Consider the following 12,320-nt stretch of genomic DNA (forward strand, 5'->3'; position numbering starts at 1 on the left):
ACATTTCAGCTTTCATAATTCAGTTAATTTTCAAGCCACTGGTTACTGAACCCCAGTACAGTTTTCATATAATTAAACCACACACACACACACACACACACACACACACACACACGATCCACAAAAGTGACAAACAGCAGAGGAAAACAAAACTGAAAACCCAGAAAAGCTAGAAGAGTAGGATTCAGATATATTTTTTGTCTTTCTTCCTTTTATTATAGGCATGTACACCTGGAGCAGAGATGAGCAAAAGTCAGTTGGGGTTGAAGGGGAAGGGGAGAGAGGGTCTCATCTTTCCATTCCTATTTGTATCAGCACACACGTGGGAAGTACAGACTGGCATTCTCTGTTTACTGACCAATTATGTCTCACACACATGAGGGGAAGAAATGATTGAGTAAAGGAACATTCCGTTTTCAATTTAGATACTGTTTCCAAAATTGTGTGGAAAAATCTTAACGAAGAACATTTAGGTTTTGTCTTCACAATAGCAAGAATTTCTCTGAAGATTAAAATTTCAACAAAATACTTAAAATATTTGGGTAATTAAAATGCACATAATGACTTTTAAGGAAAACAACTGGTCGTTCCAGTTGTAAGAGCAGAGGTTTGAATTGATGCTGAAAAAAAATAGTGTACTGGAAAACTGTATGGGTCAGGTGAAATCTGCTAGATACTAGTTCTCGCCACTGCATTCTTCAAGCTTTTTATTTGCATCAACAGCAATACAAACTTCAGAAAATCTGGTTTCTTTCCTAACTGGATATGATCTTTTCTCACCTGCATAATCTTATTTTTCTCAAAGTGACTTGTCACATCAATATGTGCCCTTCTCTCTCTTGACCTTGTTTAAATAACATCACAATTTTAGGATATTTTATCTGCTGCTAAGAGAGATTCAAATTAATATTAGCCTTATGCTGATACTGTGTTTCACAGGGAAAATACATATGAAACTGAGGGATTTGAGAGGATTATTAACCAGATTGTAAATCCCTTGAAATCAGTTTTATCTCCTCTCCCTGTTCCTCTCTCTCTTTTTTTTTTCTCCTTCACTATCACTCTCATTCAATCTCTCACTTCCATAGTCCCATCTGCCCTTTATAATTCCCTATTTACACTCAGTGGGTATAAAAAAGAAAAATGAAAATAATAAATATCCAAAGAAATATTATGTTAAGATCCTCTGCCCTCTCCTCTCTTATATGCAAATAACTTAAAACAGAATATGGCCAGGATTTCCACAATGGGTCAGTTAAAATTCCACCATTTTCCAAGAGCTCTACTCAGTGAAGGAAAGCAATTACTGGGGGCTTAGCTTCACACTCTGCTTGTATTTCGAGTGACCAAGTGTGCAGTGTGGCAGAAAGTATAATTAGCCCAAACTTGAATTTAAAACAACACGAGGAGTGAAAATTACTGAATGCATGAGTGATAGTAAAAAAATGATGCACAGTGACTTGCTAATGTTATTTTTTGTCTGTGGGATTTCAGGTGAATTTATTTCTTTTATTAATAATGTTCAAAGTAGTTTATGTCTCCCTATTCAGTAGGAAAAGTATTTCCTTCCTCTGCTTTTACCCTTATTTCATTTTGTAACTTATCACATTGTATATCTATTAGGCTTTAGGACACTGGGAAAAGGGATAACTCTTAAGAGAGGGACTGGGGATATCAGTAGATTTGGGTCCTGGCTTCACCAGCCACTTAACCTCTTTTTTTTTATTTTTGTCGTTTTTTGTTATTTTGTGAAGACTCAAGACATCAGAATGACAATCCTGCAAGAAATGAAACAATGAACTAAACAAAAGAAGCTGCCCATCTCGCAGATACTACAAGTCCTGCACAGCTCCCTGAAGTGTAGCTTCCTCCCTAGCTGGGCATTCACACCTCAGAGGATGTGGAGACATCCACTCCTTCTCCTGAGAGATTAGCCCACCATCTAATGGATCTCCGTGTCGGAAACACTTACTTGATACCCATCTCTCATCCTCTTCTCCAGGATTTCTTCACATCACTGTCAGTGAGAGTATGGTTTGTAGGTGAGATAATTCTCCTCTCTCCTCCAGGCCCATCCCTTCCTGATTTTAGTAGATGCCTATCAGCTGGCCCCTAGTCTCTGCTTAGTCAAGCTCTACACATTAGTTCTTTAATCTTTCTTCATAAATCAGTCTCTCAAGGCCCTTAATCATTCTTGACAGATGACTTACCCAATAGTTTACCATCAGAATGTGAGATCCTTGTCTTTGAAATTGTATCAATATAAATTATTTAAAAAAAAAATTATTGGTACTGAGTCCTTGAAGAGACAGAACCACAGTGTCATCAATGAGACCTAGGACATTTCCAGAGTAGTCTTAAATGAAAATACGCAAATAATGGCAATGTCACTAAGAGCTCTGAGCCAAAACAAGGAAAAGTATCTCCTCACTTCATGGAAAGTAAAAAAAAAAAAAAAAAAAAAAAAAAAAAAAAAAAAAACCCAAAAAAATCAAACAAACAAACAAAAAAACCAACTATTTTTAAAAGGTATGTTGACCATTTAATACTTGGTGTAAGAAAGTAAGCCAAGGAACCTTTTTAAAAAGTTTAATGTGACTCTGTTAAAGAATGAACAAGTTCAAGTTGTAAAGTCAGCTATAATCCCAGGCAATGTTTGCTTCACCTTCGTGCTCTTACAGGGGTACTCTGAAGGAGGTGGAAGGAAAAAGAAAAAGAACACTGTATTTTCTGTGCAGCCTTTAATATAAACTTCCCAACATAGCCTAGGAATTTTTCAAAAGCTTTCTGATCTTTTTATGGCCTGACATCATATTCCTCTACAGTGACATCATAGATTTTAAGGGTAGGATCAATGGCACTAGTATCTTAAAGTGCTCCCAACCCATCAAAATTTGGCATTTGATACTTTCCCTTAACAACCTTAAGTTTCCAAAGTTTTCTTTGGGTTTTGAAGACTTCAACCTTAGATTCCAGATAAGCTTCTCTGTGTTTACAAACTGTTAGACCAGCCTTGTGAGTAGCACCCTGTAAAAGAGGCCTGGCTGGTAAGATGGCTTTACTAGAGGGAGGTCAGGCAGAGAGTTAGGAAAGAGGCAAAACAGACAACAGTCTGGGTTCAAGCGGTAAGGCTTTTTTTTTCTTTTTCTCCAGGTTCAGCAATTTGCACCTCCTTACCCATTCTCTATGGGTCTACTTTAACCAATAATTTTCCCTACAAGACCAGAAAAGAAAAAAAAAAAAATCTAACCTTCCCCATGCTAGTGCTGCTGGGCTACCTTCCAGAGTCAGAAGCATGGCCTCTTTGTTTCTAAAGTACCAAGGAGGCAAATGGAGATTCTGTGTTGCAGGGTCTCAAGCAGATGGAGGAGAGACCACTGTCCAACCTTCTTCACACCAGGAGGAAGTGTGGCTGGACGGCAGGATCGGAACACTGATGTGTCTCACTCAGAGTCTGCTGGAGCAGCCTCTCCAACTTTCTGTGGTAAACAACCCCCTCATCGCTCTTGTTTTGTGTTGCTTTTGTTTTTACATCCATGGTGGACTTCCATGGGTCCTACTGATTGTGACTGGTACACAGCTTTGCCACATACAGTAACTCTATACAAGGTCAACAACATCTGAACCAATCTGTTCTTTCTTGAGAGAAAGAGAGGCCTGGCTCAGGCACTCTGTCACCACGTCAAATGGCTATAAAAATTGCTAACCACTCACTTTCAGTTTCTGTACTTACTGTGTCATGGAACATTTCTAAACAGCTTGGAACTGGCACCCAGCCACCACACTCTGAGTAGAGCAGTGTTGGCCAGTGGGCCAAACCACACCCAACACCAGTTTTTGGTAAAGAAAACTTTGTTGGGCACTGAGGAATTGCCTGTGGATGTTCCCCACTACCACAGCAGAATTGAGTAATTATGACAGAGTGGGCTTGTGGCCCACAAGCCTAGACTAGTTACAATCTGACCTGTTAAGAAAGAGTTTCTGGACCCCTGTTGAACTAGAGGACACTAGGCAACAAAAAGATGGGACACATTTCAGCACATACACCACCCACCCTGACGTTACCTCTCTCCCTTCCAAGAAGAGATGAGGTTTAATATTTCTCACAAGCCTCTTATTCTGAGCTTATTCTTTCCAGAAAGGAAGATGACAAGGTGTTTTCTTTGTACTTCAGCACAGGCCAAGGGAGGATTTACACATCAATTATCAAGAAGAAAGACTTTCTGGACCTTCTGTGCATGTGTGTGTGTGTGCGCATGCACACGCTCCCCACATGTGGGTGTACAAAACCACTCCAAGGCTGAACCAAGTCACTACAAACTTGCTATGGGAATATCCAGCTAGAGCCTACTGACCATGTTCATAAAGAAATCCTTTTGTTAGAGAAAACCACTTAGGAAGCTGGAGGGAAGGGGTGGAGAGGAGGTGCAGGCCGCTTTTAAGAGGGTTCTAGCGCATCAATCAGAAACAGCTGTGACCAGTTTAATGCTATCACAGGGCTCATATAGATGTGACATCACATAGAACTAAAGCTTGGCCAAAGAGTTTTACTGGCAAATACCTTAAACTCTAAGGATTTGGTTACAAATTTGTATGTGGCATGTGTTTTCTGAATGAATTCACAACTGGGAGCTAACACATATCACATCCCCTTCTAGTTAGTAACTCAGAGGGCTATAAACGGGGTGGGCTTTTTTTTTTTTAAACCTCGAATTAAAATCTTTATTAATTTTCAACTAAAGGGAAGTAAATGAATTTGCCATCATCCCAGTTTATTACATGTCTAACTAGAAAGATTTTCACAATCAGACCAGTATCCTGGCCAAGGAGGAGGAATGGGGAGGCACTTTATATTCTAATTTCAAACTGCAGGGTATCCCAGGTGTACTGTATAGGATTTCCTGTAATTTACCAGCAAAATAAGCAGTCTACAGGAATGTGTTTGCCATACTGTACATTTGTATTAATTACCCAGCAGGATAAAGTGATTTCTTTGTGATAGAAAGAGATGTAGATCTACAGGAAAATCATTAAACCAAATTGGGAAAAACAGACAGTTTTGTGTTAAACACTTTGGCTGGATTCAGGATTGGAGTCTGGGAGTATGTAACTGGGGGCATTTTTCTCGTACTAAGTTTTCTCCAGAACAGGAGATTAGTCGCCCCAACCAAAAGTAGCAACCAATGCTGCAAGTGCCCAACTGGCCACCCAGGGGTCCCAGGAAGTCTGGGACAAGGTGCCTTCCCCTCAAGCAGTGTGATCCCCTCAGAAGGTAATGCAGAGATACACATGGTTACAACAAGGAGGCAAAGAAATGAATGCTGAGTGGAAAAGATAGTGAGTACCAGAAGTTCAATGGTGGTGAGAGGGATGCAAGCTGACATGGCAAAAGAAGGCTTTATGGATGGGCCGAGTTTGGGCAGATCTCACAGAAGTTGGGAAGTTCTGGAAGGTCTGGAAGTTGGGAATTCCAAGCAGTGAGGTACAACAGGGGAAGTTGAGGTATAAGATGAGAAGCCAGATCTGAGCAGCAGGGGTTCAGGTGACAATGTGCTCAATGAGAGAGTATTGAAAAAGAATGTGGGGGAGGGGTAGTGAGGAATGTCTACTGTTGAGCACATCCTTTGTACCAGATGCTTTATGAGCTAACTGAAGCATCACAATTCTTTGAGGGATGTGTTATCATCATCCTCATCAACCCTATTTTGGAGATGAGGAAACCAGTCTTCACAAAAGGTAAATCATTTATCCAAGATCAGGGAAAACCTAGACATTCAGAACCACATCTGTTCACTCCAGTGTGTTTTATGTTACCTGAATGCTGCACAACCCTACTTGCCCAGCAAAATCATGCTTGGAAGTATAAAGTAGAATAAACATTTCCTAACCCATTTCAGGACATTCTGAGGCAATGCTTCTGGGCTGGGGGTTGGCCATTCTCTGAGGGTATTTCTGAAACTTAGGCAGTAGTGTGGATTTCCCCCCCACACAGTTACCCTGTTTTGGTGGACTTTTGTACTTTGCCATGACCCTGCCTACCCTCAATGGCCAAGGAACTCTTTGCATTCACCCTGAAATAATCTGACTGTCAACATCTAAGAGCCCAACCCTGCTTTTCACGTATTCTCCAAAAGCTCAAACTTCCACAGATGATGGTGTGAGATGAGTCAATAAGGATATTTCTGATCTCTATTCTTGTGGACTATGGCAAGGTCCCTGGAGTTTCAGGGCAGAGCTTAGGGCAATGGTGATTGTGCTTCTGTTTGGTTAGGAACTGAAAGCCCAGGGGAGCAAAGTGAAGGAAAGGGGGTTGAAACAGGAAAGGGAGTACACTGCTGAGCTGGCCCCTGCTGGGGAGCCAGTGTCCCTGCTCTCTCCACACCATCCGCTTGATCCTAAAAGGATGCCATGTGATGGCTATCTCACAAGACCTGGTCATTGGGGCACGGGGGAGATTCATCTGCTGGCTTCTGCCTACCGTTGGTCAAAGGCTCATTCCATGTGGCATCAGCTTCCCCACGCTCTGGGGCTGTGCACTCCTGAGTCCTCAGTGTTCCCACAGCATCACTCACATTAGCATCAGCAGGGGGAAAAGCCAGCACCAGGGGAGTATGCACACAGACCTGTTCATCTCTGAAGGGGTAGCTCTCTGGTCAAAATCCTCACAGATGAGCTGAGGTCATCCGAAGGGGCTAATGATGGTGTCTGGTTCATATAATACTTTTTCCCCCCTAATTCTGTGAAACAATCATTTTAAAAAATCCTGATAGTTGTCTGAAAGACAGCACCATGGTACCAGAAGAATGAGCAATAAAGACATTGAACAAAATGTCCAAAAGATCAAATGCACCTTCTCCCGCCCTCCCAGGACTTTCCCTGGGATCTGTCAGGGTCACGCCTCACCTTAGACGAGAGTGGGACAGGCATACATAGCAGGCTTCCCTCACCAAATAAGAAACTTTGCTATGGGAATATCAACTGACTCAAATAATAGCAGTGCTATGGAATATTTGTTTCCTTCTCCAGGGGAAGAAAGGCCTGAAATCATGGCAGAATGTGTTTTTCCTCATTTCACTCTTTTTCTAGCTCCCCTGCTAGGCAAAGATGTACACACTATATAGACAAAGACTGAACATTTAAAATAGATTTATAGGATGTTCACAGAATAAACAAACCCTAATTAATTATCCAGAGTGAAAAGCAAACCAGTGGCTTTTAAGATTTAGCATGAGTAGAATCACCTGGAAGTGTTATCAGAACTGGAACACAGGTGTGTCCAAAGGTCGCTGATGCTGCTGGACCCTGGGACCATACGTTCAGAACCAGTGACGTAAACTAACCTGAATCTGTCACTTTTCATCAAATGACTGCTAACCCAATTATTATGGGAAAATGTAGAGGTTATTCAAGTTTTCTGCGTAATTTAGATTTAACCCAAAAAACCTTCTGGTTGAGAATTTTGGCATGAGTGTGATCTGAGGAGCAGCAACGTAAGCATTAGCTGAGAGTTCGTTACGAATGCAAATTTTCAACCACTGAATTGAAATCTGTACTTTAACAAGAAGCTCTGGGTAATTTGTGTGTACATTGAAGTTTGAAAAGCACTATTCTAACCCATTTCTTGCCTTTTAAGAGTAGAGATGTCTGTGCAGTTGTGGTGATCTTATAGTAATTCTCTGTCATCCCTGAGTTCCAGGACAGAAGTAAGATTTGTAAAGATTATATTAATTTTAAGACTGACCTCCCAGAGCATTACAGTGTAGGTTTTGTTTTGTTTTGTTTTGTTTTTATAAATTCATAGTTATTTGCAATTGTGATTAATCAATAAAAAATCCTGATGTCACCTATTTTCTTACTCCTTTTCTCAAAATCCAGCAGGGTCTGGAACCAGAAAGGTACAGGTTAAAGGTTAAATCCTCTCTCTTTAGCACATATTTTTGGGGTGAAGATAGTGGTACTATTAAAACCAGAGGTTGGCGAACTTGTTCAATAAAGCAGCAGGTAATCAATATGGTTTTCTAGGCCATTCAGTCTCTGGACCAACTATCAGCGGTGCTGTGGTAGTGTGAAGGAGCTACCCAAACTTTGGGTGGCACTGAGTTCTAATACAGCTTTCTTACAAAAGTGGTATGGACCAGGTTTGGTCCATGGGCCATAACTTGCTGGCTCTGTTTTAAACTCTCCGAACTTCAATTTCCTTGTCTGCAAAACAAGCTTAGAAAAACCTATGTGGGAGGGTGGTTGTGAAGATTAACCCAAATAATGCATGTGTGAAAGTGTCTGGCAGAAGAACTTCATATTGTGAATTCCCTGCTTCCTTTTCTTTTCTCCTTAAATTCGGGTGCAGAAAAATTCTAATTAATTGACCATTTTAATTAGACAAGTTCCAGTTAATTCAGTTCCTACACAGGCACACACAGACACTCTCTCTCTCTCTCTTTCTCACCCTGTTTCACTCCCACATGCCCTAGAAGTATATCCCTCCAAGCTATGGTTTCCACGTGGATCTTATCAAAGAGATACGGAAAAACTGTTGGATTTTTGACTTGCATCATTTTTTATTTCTGTGTCTTTTCAGGTTGCTCTGGATCTAGGAAGACTTTCACTGCTATCACATGATGATCAAGCTAAGAAAAATGTAGCAAAGGCTCTGTGAAGGTAACTGTTTGCATATATACCAGCAGTTGTGTTGTACCCTGAGATCAATGCCTGATGAGGGAGCTGGTGACAGGAAAAAGGTCAGGTTAGGAGGGAGGACAGAGAAAAGCTCTTCTTATGAACAAAACCTCTTCTGAGGTCAGGGGTACAGAGGCTAACTTGATATTTTACCCTGATATCGAATTGACTTAGAAGTTACTAAAACACACTAGCAGGGTGGCCCCCCTTCACCATATGATCAGGCAATTTCCTTGGAAGTGGACTCCGCCCAGTGAATTTTCTCTTCTCACAAATAATCTGAACTTTGTCCTGAGGCTTCCTTGCACCTCTCACAACCCAGTGTGGCTGAGCTCCTTTCACAAAAAAAATCGGCTGTGTGTGAAATCCAGTCATGTGTCCTGAACACTCCTCACTCTCGAATCCATGATGAACGAAACAGGAACTGTTTTGGATGGAATATTCTGGTTTTGAGGCACCCTTTACCCCACATTTGAGCCACCACTTTTTTTTTCTTTTTTTGGAGGGGAGATTTTGCATGCTCCATTTCAAGGTCATAAAGAAAATTAAACCAAAGCCTCACCTCCCTTTCCTTTTCATATACCTTGAACAGTTCTAGAGAAATTTTCTGGAGAAAATAGAGCTTAATTTCTTGGAGGTGTTTTGTTGACAAGAAAATGGAAAGCATGTGTCCCAGCTTCACTTATTGTACTTCCAAGTAATGAAAGTATTTAAGAAGGTACAATTATGATCTTGGCAAGCACCTGGGGCTCTTGGAGCTGTTTTTTCACACTGAATAAACACTGCAGATAATCTGTTTACGTACACTGTTCTGAAAAGCTATCTACAACAAAAGACCACAACTATCCTTTAGTTTCTTTTTTTTTTTTTTTTGAAAGGAAAAAAATATATATATTGCACTAATAATTTGCTGAAAATGATTTTATTGTCTCCATTTTCACTCTAGTCAGACAGAAATAGGTTTTAGTAAAGGAGTTCATGGTTTTCTTTTTTTTTTTTCTTTCTGTCACTTTTAACTGAACAGTATAATCCATTTTTTTCTAATTACCTTAAATTTTTCTTGTTAATGCTTCCTGGTGATCAAGGATCTCCTTCCTGACCTGAAACATGAAATTTAACCCTCCTTTGAATAAGGTACCCCCAATTCATTTCATCCTCCCAACCTGATTGACTTTGATTAAATGATACCCTTAGCTTCATGCAAACCTGGTACAGCACCAGAAAAGAGCTCACAATCCCTTTTTCTTTAGGCCAAAAATAAGAGGAAATGGTAAGGACTCAGAGTTTGAAATGCAGAAAAATGCATGTCTACAGCTTGGCCTGGTAAAAAGCTTTATATTGTACAGATGCTATGGAGAATTATCCCCCTATCATAATAAAAGCCTAGAACATTGACACTGGAAGAAAAGAAAAGAAACAATGACATATTCACTTGTTTGGCACTGTTGTGAGATTCAGTGAGCAAGCTACACACAGTTGAAGAGAATAAGCTTCACACCCTCATATTTGAGGGAGTCTCCTTCCTACTTAGAGAGTAGATGGTCAACAGCCCAGCAATTCAGAATAACTATTTTATTTCTCACTCCATACACCTAAAGGTCAACCTCCTACTGCCCCTGTGTTGCAGCAGTTAGGGGTGGTCTTCCTCCTTTCTGGGTTAGTGTGAGTCACTCTTTGTATGTCCGACCCATGTGCTCTTGGGAGGTGAGAAATGATAAGTTAGATGGGGGAATGTCTTCCAGTTGATGTGAAAGTGGTATTACCTCTAAGTTCATTCCAATGTGGGCTTAGGGATAAATTGCCTACCCTGCTCTGTTTTTCCTCCCTGCTCACTGTCAGGGTATTCAGAGGGGCATAAAGGATGTCCACGAAGCAAAGAAACTTTGTTCACCACAGCTTCATCCTCTTGGGCTGTCTTCATCCCAGACACCTTGAAGAATAAGCTCTCTGCTTTTGCTCTCACTTAGTTGTTACTGGCCCATGAATGAGGGACCAGCAGGATCTTACACTCTGCCCCTTTGCCCTCAGGAAATATGTGGGCAGAATCACAGTGCCACAGGTTATATTTCTGGAGTTATCTACTTAAAATGTGGAAGAAAGATTCTTCATTGTCTAGTCTGTCCTTTTCAGTTTGCAGGTAGGGGATTGGGGTCTTCAGAGCTGAAGCCACACCATCTCCTGATTCCATGTGGTATCTGAAGTCTCCATGCAAGGGCCCTGTTTTTTCAGTGGTGAGTATTCTCCTGGTGCTGAGAGCCGCAGGGGTCCCTAAGCCTCTAACCACTAGGGGGCAAAACCAACCCAGCACTTCCAGTAATTCATCCCAGCTGAGCAGCCCTGATTCCTTCAGCCCCAACCCAGGAAGTCTCTTTCTAGCAATGTTTTGAATTAAGGTTGCAATAACATTCTCACAGTCCTTCTCAGCTCACTGGCCTCACTGAAGGCTAAAGGAATTCACAGCAGCCCCTTGAACAGCCTGGGGCCTGTTTCTCCAGCAGTTATGAAGAGAGAAACCGGTTGTCAAAATGACAGTCTGGTTCTACCCCTAAGCCCAACATCTACTGCATCTAAACCATTATCAAAGCAGAGAGAGGACGAAGATAGTCTGTATCTGCTTCCTGTTCCTTGAGGAGTGTTGGACAATCCAGTGTCCCTGCCTTTCACAGCTAAGAAAACAAGTGCAATCAAGGGTGCTGTTATAAGAGTCAGTGCGAGGAAGTGAAGTCTTAGGGATGTCAAGACTGGAGATGCTTTGAACACAAACCCTTGGTAAGTGCTTGGTACACTTCTGTATGTGAATAATAAATGCATGATGACAGTGATTCTGTCATGAATTTCTTCTGAGGACATTGGTGGGGTATGGAGAGAAGAATTTATTAGCCCATCTTACAGAGGAGGAGTGAGAGAGAGGAAATGGTTCTCCCAACATCACCACATTAGTCAACTCAGTCTTTTAATTGAAATAAAACAGAGATCATTTAACTGTTTTCTTCAAACCACAATGCTTAAGTAAGCAACACTCTAAAATTTCCCCATACTTGATAATGTAACACATGGAATTGGGGGAAAAAAAGAACATTTTTTTTTTTTTCAAACCAGTGCCAATCTCATTTTACTACCCACTTGACTATGTGCTTAGGGATAAATATAACATTTTTGTAAAGGATGCCATAACATAGCAGCTTCATATTTGTGTTAGTTTCATGTGATGATGTCATGTGATATAGGAGGAGTCTCTGATTCCACAACTGGGGAAAAGAAAAACAACTGAAAATATGAGAACTAATTTTGGAAAACATTGGTTTAAACTGTATTTGCCAGTTTTCACTTGGCATAGGGACTTTTGGAGCAAAGATTACAGATTACATTGCAAATTATATTTATTTACTTCTATTAAGACTAATTGGGAAAGGAGGTGCTCATTGGTGGGGAAGGAAAATATTTTAGACCAGAGGGAACTGTGTTCTGAATACTATTCTGCTTCCTCATTTCCCAACTCCCTTCACGCATTGGAGGAGTGTCTAAAGCTCAGATCATCTTTCTGCTTTAAAGACAGTGTTCATACAGGTACACACACACACACAGAGTAAGAAAAAAAGACCCACAATTTTGCTTCTGGTTCTGTAGGTATAACTAAAGAATAC

General features: G+C 40.9%; 1 protein-coding gene across 1 annotated transcript in view; it reads left to right on the forward strand.

Annotated features, from left to right (window-relative positions):
- LOC110260011 (uncharacterized) overlaps positions 1-11,496 on the forward strand; it is an 87,045-nt gene extending 75,549 nt beyond the window's left edge. The window contains exons 5-7 of the transcript XR_014841895.1: positions 1,755-2,042; positions 3,351-3,484; positions 8,579-11,496. The gene's annotated coding sequence lies outside the window, so the exon portion shown is untranslated. The remainder of the gene's footprint in view (positions 1-1,754; positions 2,043-3,350; positions 3,485-8,578) is intronic.
- Positions 11,497-12,320: the final 824 nt, after the last annotated feature.

The sequence above is a fragment of the Sus scrofa genome, chromosome 3 (genome assembly GCF_054392235.1).
Source record: "Sus scrofa isolate SSC_HxYL_T2T_F1_AM1 chromosome 3, Sscrofa_HxYL_maternal_Yorkshire_Landrace_v2.0, whole genome shotgun sequence".
Classification (NCBI taxonomy): Eukaryota; Metazoa; Chordata; class Mammalia; order Artiodactyla; family Suidae; genus Sus; species Sus scrofa.